Here is a 13161-nt window from a genome sequence, read left to right on the forward strand (position 1 = left end):
TGCCGTAACAGCAGGTAGCCTGGGACACGCTGGAGAAGTGCTGGGTCTGAATCCGCCCTTTTGATATAAGTGGACATTATGCGTTTTTACTAGACATAGAGTTCAGTGAAACCCTTAGTACTAGCTGAATTGGCACAAAATTCCCAGGCAAGTAGTCTTTGGAGCTGATCTCTCCCTAGGTACCTTGCAGAAAATGAGACCAAGGACAAAAAAAAAGGCCACGTTCCCTTTGATTGCAAGAACTCTCTTGTTTGGCAGAGAAGGTGGCTGAGCAGAAGCGAGCCCAGCTGTGCTGTCCCTCAGCTCTGCATGAAGGATTCTGGATTGGCAGTCCTTGTTCATCCTTGGGCATCCACAGAGCAGGTACGGCGTGAGGGGAGAGGCTATGATGAAGGACTTCTCTTCAAGCATCACCTTCCGTGGACAGTACTTCAGCACTGGCCTGGAGGCGTCATCTCCCTGGTTTGTCTGGTTGCCAGTCTCAGGAAAGCTTGCTTAGACCTGAGCAGTGGCGTGGGGCTGTGCGTGGAGTCCTCTAGCTTGCTTCACTTCAGGGGGAAAGAGTATGGGAGCTGCTGTCCCTGTCCCTGTGATGATGCAGTTAGGATCTGTCAGTGTGTCTTGACACGTGCTGATTTGTGGGTAATGCTTTGACTTCCAGGCTACAGAGCAGACATCTCTGCTGCCAGCTACCCCTTGAGATCCACAAGTTAACTGGGATCTGAATGCTATAGGTTCAAAATGAAAAGCCTGGTGAAAATGATGGGAGTCACTGGTGAAGATCACTGAGATTGCTCCACGATATGGACCTGAGCTCCCCGAGTGCTTCTCACAGTAACTGGAAGCTTATGGTTTTTTCTTTGTTGTTCCTTTTTCGGTTAAGTGTAAGTAAATCTCCCTATACCTCCAGGTTACCATGGCACTGTCACCTTACCAGGTCTGGAAGAGATGGAGGAACAAGGGAGTAGCTGTGGCTGTGGATCTGTGTGTGTCCGCTGTGGAACGTGCAGCCGGGAAGAGGTGTGGGATATGGAGGGGATGATCTGCTTGGAGGCAGGCGAGCAGGCAGCAGTGGCAGTACAGGTAGAAGGTAACTCACCCCCAAGCTCAGGACTAACTTCTGGCTGATGTTGAATTGTCTGGCTGTGAGCGTGGCATTTGCAGACGTATGTTCTGTGGTGTTCAGCCATCTCGGAGAAATCTGCTGCTGAGCATGAGTCAGCCCTGCCCGGGTTAACTGTTAAAGGGCAGTGCCAGGAGAGAAGATCTTTGCTCCTCAGCCCGTTTAAGCCCTGTGTTCCCCGGGTGGTCCTTGTGGAGGAAAGGAGTATCCCTAGGGTCCTGCTCATTGTTAAAGGTCACAGAAGTGTCCTGTCTGCCCCTTGGGCTTGGTACAATTGTCCCCAGATTAGGGGCAGCGTCCAGAGCCTCCTTCCCATGGGGGAAGCGTGATCCTGCTGTCCTTTCCCCAGTGCCAGGCCGCTTAGTCAGCTGCCAGGGTGGACGTGGGGATACCTTGCTGTTTGGGTAGGGATGGCTGAGCGGGGCCATGGAAAGACGCAGTGGAGCTGCATGAGATCTGACAAGATCTGCAGAGCCCAGGTGGACTCAGCTGGAGAACCGTCCGTCTGGGCATGGAGGTACGCACGACGAGGTGCTTCCGCTGAAGTGTGCATGCAGAAAGTGCAGCAGAACTCAGCCTGCCTTCCTGAGAGGCTGGAGGGGAACCTTGCTTTGCACCTAGCATACGGTCAGTGCTTCCTCTGAGAGGTGCTGAGCTTTCTCAGCAGCCAGACCCTTCCCTCACGCCCAGCTCTTCCTAGCCTCACACTTTCCGTTTGCCTGCTGAGCTGGGAGAGCGTCTCCCCTGGCCTGTGGCTGCAAACTCAGTGGGTGACACCGTGGAGTGAGGAGAGCAGGAACCAATTCTTTAAGGGGCCATCTCAGAGCCTTCCCTGGCTTTTCCTCCCGACGCAGGGAGAAGTGCCCCTGCCTAAGTGGAATAAATTGGTACAGACCATTAGCAACGCAGGTCCTCCGCTGGCAGGGGGAGGGAAGGGGCTGTCGGCACTGCTCTGGATACAAAGCAGCCAGCTACGCTCTGGCTCCTTCCTCCCGCACCCCGTTGGCCTCCTCCTCCTCCTCCCTGTTTGCACGCTCCCTCCCTCCCTCCCTCCCTCTTTCACTCTCTTTCTTTCCCTTAACGCCACGCTGCAGAGAGGCAGACCTGGGGAACCGGAGCTCCACAGAGGCAGCGGAGGAGGAAGCAGCTCTCCAATGCCGTTTCTTTGCGAGTGAAATGGGGAGGCAGAGAGGCAATGAAGGAGCGTCTTGTTTGCTGCGTGGATTAAGAAAGCATACCTAAAAAAAGAGAAAAATCTGGACCCAACAAACGAGGAAAAAGGGAGGAGAGAAGGAGGAAGAGGTTGCTGGGGGGAGCCCACTCCGGTGGGTGAACGGCCGCTTTGAATCGTGCCTCTGTTCCCAGGGATTAAAGCGTGAATGGGAGCAGCTTCCCAGCCGCGATGGCGAGCGAAGGCGGTGCAGGCTGTGGGAACAAGGTAACTCTTGCCTCTTGCAGGCGCTGCATGGCTGAGCTGAGCAGGACAGAGATCCTTTATGCACAGGGCTGGGTGTGTGTGTGTATGCAGCGGGCAGGGAGCGGGAGGAAGCAGGAAAGCCTCAGAGTGATATTTTCTACCCCTCCCAGTGTATTTAAAGGATGCAGAGCGGGTCCCGGGGGCTGCAGTGCTGATCACTTTCCCCCTCTTTCTCATGCTGGGTGCCTGAGGATGCCAAGCCGCTTTGCCTGGGGAAGGCTGACTGGGTTCTGGGGAGATGTGCCGGTGTCTCGCCTCCAGAAGCACTGTGCTCCCAGCCTTGCCCTCCCACACCCACACCTGCTCTGGGGCTCTCTTCCTGGGCTCGCGTGCGGCTCTCGGGGAGGCTGCGTGGGGACTACAATGGCCCCGCGCCCTTCCAGCCCGGTGCATCCGTGCGGAAAGAGGGGAGGGAGGTGAGGGGCGACTGAGAGAGTTGCTTTTCTCTTCCCTTGGTCTGCCTTTTCTTTGCAACAGAAAGGGGATGGGATTTAGGAGGAGAGGGAACTGAAATCCCTTTCATTTGTGCCAGCAGTGGTGAGAGCCAACTTTGAGGCTACTTAAAAGGAAAAGCTTTCTGAGCGCTATCTTTTTGGGGGAAGAGGAGATGGCTGAGCGATGCTTTGCCATCTGAGGAGTGATCTCTGTGTCGTGTTATGTTGTGGGAATGGGTGGGGAGGAAAAATTGTGATTATGGGGGAGAAAGTCCATGGTGATCAATGAAACTGTCCACAAAGGATGCTTTCCTTCTCCCTGCTGGGCCTCTGTCTGACTCAGTTCCTGGGTCTCTGACTCTGAAAGTCTTATTTTGGCTCAGTCAGACCAGAAAGCACAACTTCAGATAGTATTGGGAGGTGGCTTAGCCCAGATGTTTGGCAAAGCGCTGAGGAGAACCTGATGTTTACAGCTGTGGAGCCCGTATCCACTTAATCCCACCAAGTCATGAGCCCCAGTTTGCTGTCAACTGAGCTGGGACCTTGTATACACATCTGAGGAGCGTACAGTCCAGTGGTTTTTATGGGCTGGAAGAAACTGTGCAGTCTGCACAGGTCTGCACGTACTTGTCTAAAATTGTTAGCGTCCCTGGCCGGCTGCAGTGAGGTGTCACCAACTTGTGTAAATGAGTGAGGCTGGGTGTGTTTGTGCACGCACGTAAATATGGAAGAGCTGTGTAAACGTGCAGTGGAGCTTCAAGCCAGTCTTTCGTTTCGTGAGTAATCCTTGGACGAGGAGATTCTTCTAACTCACCCGAGGTGCATCTTGCTTGCCTCGTTGGTGTAATTAGTCCTCCTCTGTACACAGATCTCCACTGCAGATGGGTTGACCAAGATTTGGCTAGGAGGTTACAGTGGTTGTGATTGCTTGGGTTACCTGGCAGAGCTGGGATCAAAAAGGTGTGGGAAAATGGAGGCACTCGGGGAAAAGAGGGTAAAATAGCTTCCTTCTCTGTGTAGCACACAACTCTGTTTTCTGTGCCAGCTTCAAAGCGCTGAGGAATACGGAAAATGTTGTAGTGAAGGAATTTAATAATTAGACAGTGAAAAGGAAAGATACTTCTCCCAGGAGGGTTCGCTCTGTGATGGAGGCCGAGAGCTTTGGAAATGGCCAAAGCCAGCAGGACAGTAGATGCTACTAGAATGAGAATGCTGATCAATAATTTCATTTTCCTGGTTGGGTGTGTATGGGTGTATGAAAAACAAAGTAAGAGGAATGAAATCGGTGACGTTGGCTCGGAGTACTTTCTCTTCTCACGCAGCTGAGTTATAAACCCCTCCCCGCACCCCCCCATAGGCGTTGCTACTGAAACGCTGTCAGCTTCTCCGGCGGAGCGCTGTGGACTTGGAGGCGTTAGCAATGCAGTAGCAGCTTTAATGCGAGCGGGCTCCCTCCGAGCCGGGCTGGCCGGGGGAAGGTGCAAAAGAGAGGACTCAGCTCTCGTGTCATTTTGATTCTCCAGGTCAGCAAAGTGAGAGGGCATCCGTAAAAAAGGGTCTCTCCACAGGCATGTGTCGGCAAAGAGGAGAGGGGGAGAGCTTTCCCACTTGTTGGTTGGCATCCCAAAGTTTCCTGACCCTTCGAGGCAGTAAATGCAGAGGGGGGATAGCACCCCAACCCTAGGAAGGGACTGTCGCCTTGTGTGTGTCACAGGCCTGGTGCGGTGCCACTGGGGTCAGCGATGCTGCTCTGTTTGTCCTCCTCAGGCGGTGTCTCACAGAGCTCCAGCGGTGCCTGCATTTGCTCTCTCTCCTCCTTTGACCTGCGGTGTTCTTCTGCGTCTTTCTGGGTTTTGCTCTGCGATTGTGCACCTTCTGAGGCAAGAAGACCAGCGAGAGCCTGCAGTGTGCAGGGCCTTGGTGGTTTTTAGCACGCTCACAAATGCTGCTCCTTTCTGGCAAACAATTGCTGTAGCTGGGAGATCTGGCCTAAGCTGGCCAAGAAATCTTCCAGTAAAAAAGTGTGAGCGCATGCTCTCCCCTTGTGCAAAGCTGGCTGCTCAGTGTCAGAATAATGCTTTCTGAAGCGAAAGAGTGCGTCTGCCCTTTTGATCTTTTCCAGCACCCTCGTGTTGCGACAGCAGAAGCCTCGAGAAATGAAAATAACTGTCTTTTAAGGGACGCTGGGGCAAATGTTGCAATTCATTTTTTAGTGTTTCTCAAAGACTTGCCTTTTGCAAAGCCTTTGCTCTCTCTTGCGCTTGTTCTGTTTCTGCCAGCTCAAAAAAAAAAAGTTGTGCAAAAGTAGCTTTTTTTTCTTCTTCAAACAAAACCCAGTGGGCAGATATTCATCCATGGGAAGAGAGGACATGGTCTTTTCTTGCATCATTTCGCATTTGGTCTTGCAGGGAGGCTGCCTGGCTTCCGGGACTGCTTTTCTCATGGGCTTACCAGGAAGATCTCTGACTTCTGGGGAAGCTGAAGGCCTTGGTCAGCATCATTCCCTGTGGGCAATGCCCTCCATGGCTTTCTCTTTCTCCACTCTTTCTGCAGCCCTCCGTTGCATGCAGTAGCCTTGAAAAGTGAGCTGGGCTGTAGCTTGTTTGGGGAGGTGCGTTTGGTGTGGCTTCAACCCACCCGAAGGCAAAACATCTTCTAGAAGCAATGTCTTTGGAAGGGCCCTCTGCAGTCTTTTTCGTGGGTCCTCTGTAGCATGTTTTTATGTTTTGCTTGTGGAGACCCTGAATCACTGACCTACCACTGTTTTGCTTCTCTGGTGTCGAGAGAAGTGATCTTTGCCAAGCACAAGGTCTTGAAGAGTGAGGATAGATTCTTCCTTTTTCTCCTGCAAGCCCCCCAACTGTTTGTTTGGGTTGGCAAGTTGACATCAGGGCTGGATTCACCTTCAGAAGCTATTAAGGGCTTTGCCTTATTAGGATGTGGCCCGTAATCAGTCTTCATATCCTGATGTAGACACGTGGACCACCCCCAGGTGCTCTAAGTAATACAGCGTATTAGTCACTATTGAATGTATCTTCCTACGTTTTTTAATGGGAACTCCATGCCTCCAGGGAACTGAGGCACTGTGAATTTGAGGAAATCATAGAATCGTAGAACGGTTAGGGTTGGAAGGGACCTTCAAAGGTCAAATAACTGAGAACAGTTCACTGTGGTAGGGAGCAGAACCTGGCCTCTTGCAGTGCTAATGGCTTTGTCCCACAAATTTAGCTATTTTAGTCCTTGTCTTGTTCTTCACCCTCTGTCTGTGGATATGCTGCTCAAGATTCCCCTCCTGCCTGGATCTGAGCTATCTCTCTAAAGACGGGACAAGAGCTAAGCTTCTGCACAAGGCTTCCTGTGCTTTTTGTGCTGTTCTGTAGGAGCAGGGGATGTATTCCCTCTCCAAAGGGTGTGTTCCTGCACGGGTCGCTGCTGTCCTGGCTCCAGCCTGTACACTGCACTGGGATGCCATTTACTCCTAGTTCCTGAGACGTGGTGTGATGCTCGAGGGTCCTTGGTGCTGTGAACATCCAGTCTCTGCGCTGCAGCATAGCATGTAAGTAAACAGGATGGATGGAGAAAATACTGCGTGCTTGGTTTTGATGGAAGGGCAGCCAAATGCTGACCAGGGAAAGGTGGTTGGCCTGTGATCATGTAGGGATCTGGCAAAGGTGCAAGAACCCAGAGAGGAAATTCTGCCAGTTAGAATGGGGCGATCTTCAGAAAGGCGTTAGGAAAACCCATCTCTGAAACCTCCAGGGAGGGGGTTTACATCTTCCCATCGTGATTGAGAACTCTCTCCGTTCAGCTCTGGGCTGCTGCAAAGATCTGTGTGCAGAGCAGAGCCCACGGAAGAGAGGTGTCTGCTGATCCCCGCGTTCCTTCCACAGTGCCTGCTGGAGACTGGTTATCCTCTCTGACATCACAACAGCTGCTGCTCAGCTAATGCAACGTGGAAAGGACGGTTCAGACTCTCTCCTTCCATTCCTGCCTTGTGCACTCCAGACTAGTGGGCTGGGTTGTCAGAAAAATTTGCTCCTCTGCACTGGCTGCCATCTGGGAACAGATTTTATCTCAGCTACCTTGCTGGATGTCATTCTTAAATGCCCTAGCACAGTTTCTTCCTTAGATTTGGCACCTGAAAGACAAAAGAAGGCTAATACAAAAGAAATACCTTTATCTCGCCTTCCGTTCAACTGGAAAGAGACCGGAAGCAAAAGGATGGATGCTGAGGCTCAGCTCTGGATTTCATGAATGGACGAATGTAGAGACACGAGTGGGGATTTTGAGGGGATTTGGAAGCCTGCTCCAGGATTTGTCTGGCACGCAAAGCATTTAGAATACTTCCAGCATTATCATACCATAATGCCAGTGTGATTGGGGGGCCACTCCAGCTCTCGGTGAATAAAATCATAACTTCTGTCACCTAGGAGAGGAGTCTCGCTTTTGAGAAATTGTAGGTTTGCATAGCCCATGCTCTTTTCTTGTCCTGGTGGCTGAGATACTTTTGGGTGCTGCTGTGAACGAGTGGGTCTGGTCACGTACACGTGTGGGTGCTGAGCAAGCTGCACGAGCCACGCAGCCTCGGAGCAGCGCACCGCACCGTGGCCTCTCGCGAAGAACCGCAGCGTGACAGTGGAGTGGGTGCCTGGGCTACCTCCCCCTGAGCTTCTCTATAAATACCACCTTGGTGCTGAAGCGTTCTGGCTAAACTCCTTAGATGTCATCCTTTTGTTTTTCCATCTGTTTAGCAGTTTCTAAAACTGAAGAAGAAATGTGCACCAATGCGTTTCTCTTAACGCAGGTGGCCCTGTGAGGGCCAGGACTATATTTACCGGAGGCTGCATGGGAAAGTCCTTGGGAGAGTCCAGCTTCTCAGGGAATGGGCGAAACCAGCACGCGCTGGGGAGTGGCATTGCTCTGGCCACGCAGGGCCAGACTAGTTTATCTTCTGTGATTGTTCCATCTGAATAGACTGACACAGAGAGCAAACCTGGAGCTGCGCTGAGATGCCGACGGCCTTGCAGTGCTCCTGGCTTGTGTGTACAAGTGAGCTTTTTCCAGCTTCAGCTCATGTCTTCCCTATCCAACCACAGAAACCTGCCGCCACCCTTGCACTGAGACAGCAGTCCTGCGGTGGGAATTACTACTGTGGGAACCACTGCGCCGAGGCCATCAGCCCACCCCTGCACTGGAGCAGCATGTCAGAGTGCTGTACCGTTTTTGAGCGGTCCAATGCAGGATTTTGGGCCTTTTTTGTGGTCTGCAGTGATGCACTCTGCTCACTTCTAGGGCAGCTGTGGCTGCTCGCAGTGCAACAGGAGATGCACTGAGCTTGCATTTTCCTCCTGCCTCCTCATCTCCGTACCTGCCCAGCCAGCCTTGCCCGTCACCAGCAAAGGAGCAGTGCTTCTGGAAGGATTTTCTGTGTGTGTAGATGAGAGGCAATGCTGAAAGAAATCATTCATACTGCTTCGTGGGGCATAGGAGCCATCGTCCAACCCGGGTCGGCTGTTACACTGTACTGAGCAGTCCAGCACTGCCACATTCAGATTTAGACTTGATGGAAAGGAGGCATAACTTTGCTGTTTTGTGTGAGCTCCTGCGTGCCTGCGGTAGCTAGATGCCTCCCTGGTTTGTGAATACCTCTGCAGGGACCTGTGACAAGGTGCAGGATAAGTCACTGTTCTCCTGTGGGCACCACATCACTTCCCACGCCCTCCTTGCCCTGCCATCCCCCCGTCCCTGCGGGGAGCTGTAAATCCGAGCCCAAGGGAAAGGTTGGAGTTTGTGGAGTGTACAGGAGGTGAGCGATACTGTGCCGTAGCTATTAACGAGGTACATTAACCAGATGATGAGGGAGCGGCCTGACAGGGTTGTTAACTCCTGTCCCTCACCGTAACAGAGCTGTAAAACCCTCCGGAGGGATCAGAGCGGGAGCAGCACTGAACTCTTCTTGGTGGAGTCCAGGCTGAGAAAAGAGCAGCTTTGCAGGAGGAATTTTGTTAGAGGCTGGGTGCGGTACCTGGAACCTATTTTGGCTCATGAATAAGTTGATATTTCTTCTGAATAATAAATGCACACGATGGTTGCTGAGAGGCAGATCTGTGAGTGGGCTGGGTCTCTGAAGGAGGCAGTGAGACATATGGAGTGAGCTGCAGTCCTGTTCTGCTGGATGCTGGAGCCTGGCAGGACTGTGCGGGGATGATGCTTTGATGGTAAACCTGCATGACTGAGCAGAGAGGGTGCCTGTTTGGCCCTTCCTTGTCTCCTACGGTCAGTATATACCACTGCCCGGCTCAGACTCTGGGGCTGAGGAAGAGAAATATTTGTAACGATGCCATTTATCTGTCTGTGAGGGGCTTGGTGTGAATGGGAGGAGAACGGTGCTGGGATTAAATCCTAGCCCAGTTTATAGTGGGGGTCAGCAACCCGTGACGTGTGTCTGCCAGGGCAAGCAGGCAGGTTGGGGACAAAGCAAAGCAAGGCTGGACCCTGAGAGCTGTGGCTTTTTTTGGAAGGCAGCAGCTGTGCTCAGATTAGCAGGATGCTTTAAGATGCTGCCTCACGCAGTGGTACTGAGAGGCAGCCTCTTGCTTCCTTGAGAGACAGCTTTCACCTGACTTTCTAGTGGCACGTTTTGCTTCTAATTTGAGAGAGAGAAGTATAATCTGGCACAAGCCTGCCACCCTTGAAAGGCTGCCAGCCAGTTCGTGGCACTCTCTGTCTGCGTGCTCTCTACAGCCTCGGTGATGGGATACAGGAATATTCTGTCCTTCCCATCCTCAGCTCGTGCAGTAGCTGCAGGGATGCGATGCCCAGGAGAGGCTGACTTTGGCCGTGTGCTGTGGGGTTGTGTGGACATTCAAAGGTTTCTTCAGATGGGCTGTGATCCACTTGGATGAACAGCAGCTGGTTATGGAGATTAGAGCTACGGAAGTCACTGCTAATGAATAATTCTTCCAGTGCCTTTCTCGTAACAGTGGCACATCCACGAGGCGTGACTCTGACATATTCATTTTCAAAGAGCGAGCAGCTCCTGGAATGACCTTCCGTCAGGGTTTGGAAATATTTGTTTCTGTGTGTCGGTTAGATGAGCATAATTTCTGGCATGATTTTCACCAGGAAAAAAAAAAATTGCAAGTGCTAAGACAGGGAGCATTGAAAAGATTGGGTGGAATCTGAGTAGTGAGGGTGGGGGCTAGGGCGGCTCTGCCTGCCTGGGAAGTCGTCGGCGTGCGCGCGAGGTGTCTGTATGGCGGCAGGCTCTGTGGGCAGCGGGAAGGATGCTGATGGACCTGTTTGTGCTAGCTCGGCCTGAGATTGTTGTGGCAGGAGATTGTTGAAAGAGCCAGTGAAGCAACGTGATTAGAGTTCAGCTCAATTCTTGGGTGGCTCACTTTGAAGTCACATCTGCCTTACGCGGAGTTAGTGACTCTGTTATTAGTTTAGCTCTGAAATTCTCCAAGTGCTAGCAGCCTGTGTTCAGCCAAGAGCATTGAGAAGGGGGCCTGGCAGGCACAACTGTGAGTAAAATTACTCTAAGATGAATCCCTTGGCAGCAAGGTGGAGCTGTCTGGATCCTGGAGATGTAGGTACTGTCTCTGCCTTCAGCTTGGCAGACTAGCCTCAGGAAGAAGGAAAAACGGTGGTAAAAGGTGCCTTTCTATAAATAAAGCCCAAAGGACGGTAGGAAGGGGAGCTGCCAATTTCTGCCTTTTGTGGAAGAGTAACTGTCCATGACACTGTGAGGATACGGGGATTATTGTCACTGTAACCATGTGAAGAGGTGCTGGGGTCAGGAAAACATCGCATGCTGTAAACCTATTGCTGCTGAATACTTTTGGAGTTTTGCGCTAGCAGGACACGTGTGTGGAAGGGGTGCTGTGACCTGTGGAGCAGAGGACCTAAGCTGTCTCCCTGCCACTGCCCTGTCCTCTGGCTTTGGGAAATCTGACAGCTGTGAAGGCGCTGGTGGCAAAGGGTTTGTTACAGTCCTCTGAAGCTCAGAGATACACCTCCTTTCTTCCTCCAGTTTATCTTTTAATAATGCTGCCAACATTATTTCTCATCGCTGTCTCGTGCGCTCTGTGCTCTGCCTGGCTGTCCTTTTTGTCTCGCCCAGGCATCTCGTACCATGGTGCTGTAATGGGAAGAGACTCCGGCTGCTCCAGTCAGTGACTTATCCGACAGCCTGAGTCACTCTTGTTACAGAGCAAATTGTGAGCTGTGCAGCAATCCAGGGCTGAGACCCCGGTCCGTGGGGAGAAAGGGGTTGTGGAGTAGGCAGGTGTTTGCATTCAGGTTGGGATCAGCATGTGCACTCTTCTGCTGCCAACACTGGTGCACTTTTGGCTTGTGAATCTTGGGATGCTTCCCAAAGCAGCGTTGCATTGGGTGGATGTGGGAAAATGGAGGATCAGGGACTCCAGGGAAACCTGTTCAAAAGGGAGCCTGTGGAGGAGGCAGAATGAAACAAGGTCTTCACTCTGCGCTGAAAAAAACCAACACATTCAGAGAGAATGAAAGAGGAAATTCTTCTCTTTTTTCTCAACATGACAGCGACTCCGAGGAGCAAGTGTGCCGAGATGTCCTCACAGACGTTCCACATCCCCTGTTTTCATGGCCTGCGTTCTGCATTTGTCAGGAAGCCCCGGTCCCTCGAGCTGCAGTAAGGCTTTAGGGCCGCGTGCAGCACTGAGCGCCGCTGAGTCCAGGCAGCAGTGACTTCTCCCTCTGTCTCAACCATCGTTACTGCTCTGGCTCGTTATCAACTGAGTCAAAGAGTTTAGTAACTCGTGTTTTTAAAGATTAGTCATCTGTAAGGCTGACATTTGAAAGATTGAGAGTTCCAATGAAATGACAAGGGCTGCTCTTGTGCTTGAAGATATTTGCTTAATTAAAAAAAGGTAAAGTCAACCTGACTAATTAAGTGTTGTACCTTGACATACAGCCTAGGAAGGTGCAGAGGTGGTCCTAGTCACTTGAGGAAGCTACCAGGCTGCTGTCACGTGCGTTGGACAGGACTGAAGGGAGTATGATGGTTCTGGGCTGTAGCTCTGTTGATACTCTCCTAACCCTGATCCCTCCTTGGGCAAGGAATGGCCTGCCTCTCTGTCCCTGCCACGCAGGGTTGGTGACAGTCGTAATAATAACGGTGTAATTTGCCTGGTTGATTTGAAATGCACTCTAATTACCGCGTGATTACAATATTCTTAGAGCAGCCATTACAAAACCCTCCGGTTTCTCAGAGTTCTCCAAGAGCTCACGTCGCTCCTCACCTTGCGAGTAAAACCCTGCAAGGGTGTCTGTCCATCAGCCGTGTCTGCATCTCTCTTTGGCCGGGCAGGTGAAGCTTTTGCGAGTGGTGAAGACGCTCTTGGAAGTGGCAGGGGCTGGTGAGCGGTACCGGGGAGCTGGGCAGCAGCGAGAGGCACTTGTGCCTGTCTTCCTCTGAAGGCTGCTTGCTCACTGCTTTTTTGAGTTGGTCTGTGAAACCGTTGACTTAATTCTGTCTCCAGCTTTTGTTTGGCTTTTCCATTTCTCATTCATATGGGGAAGACTTGGGCTGGGTTTGGCCCCTGGGTGATGCTAAAATGAGGAGAAATGACCTTCCCCAGGCATGCACACCAGGTTGGTGCGAGCTGCGCTTTGCCAGCACCTCAGGCATCGGTGCCCGTGCCATTTCTGTATTTAGCCTGCGAGCTACTTGAGCGCTGTGACTCCTGTCCAAAAGCAGGCTGCTATTTTCACCTCACCTCTAGAGCAAGCTGAGGTGCAGATGAGCCAAAATAACTAAGCCACAGGGGAAGCCGGAGTCAGAACCAGGCTTGGACTGGAAGCTGGACAAACTGGTAGATTTAGCCCTTGCCTTTCCCACTAAGAGACAAAGTAGGAGCCAAGTCCCACCTCTTTGGGCAACGCTGGAGTAGCTCTGGGGTTGTTGGATTGGCATATGGGCGTTTTATGCTAGTAGAGAAAATAAATAATTTCCTTCCAAATGCCTCTCGAATGGAAGATGGGCCAGTTATTCAAAGGTTTCCAGGCAGGCAAAAGCCTCCGTGTTCACTGTGGAGAAGGGAGGTGAGGGAAGAAGGACGAGTGCATCACGGGAAGCCCTGTGCGCT

General features: G+C 51.9%; 1 protein-coding gene across 5 annotated transcripts in view; it reads left to right on the top strand.

The window, feature by feature from the left end:
• Positions 1 to 2120: 2120 nt before the first annotated feature.
• B3GAT1 (beta-1,3-glucuronyltransferase 1) overlaps positions 2121 to 13161 on the top strand; it is a 35001-nt gene continuing 23960 nt past the window's right edge. For all 5 annotated transcript variants that reach the window (XM_086766090.1, XM_086766088.1, XM_086766089.1 and 2 more), the window contains exon 1: positions 2121 to 2561. The gene's annotated coding sequence lies outside the window, so the exon portion shown is untranslated. The remainder of the gene's footprint in view (positions 2562 to 13161) is intronic.

Source organism: Chlamydotis macqueenii, chromosome 24 (assembly GCF_036417535.1).
Source record: "Chlamydotis macqueenii isolate bChlMac1 chromosome 24, bChlMac1.mat, whole genome shotgun sequence".
Lineage (NCBI taxonomy): Eukaryota > Metazoa > Chordata > Aves > Otidiformes > Otididae > Chlamydotis > Chlamydotis macqueenii.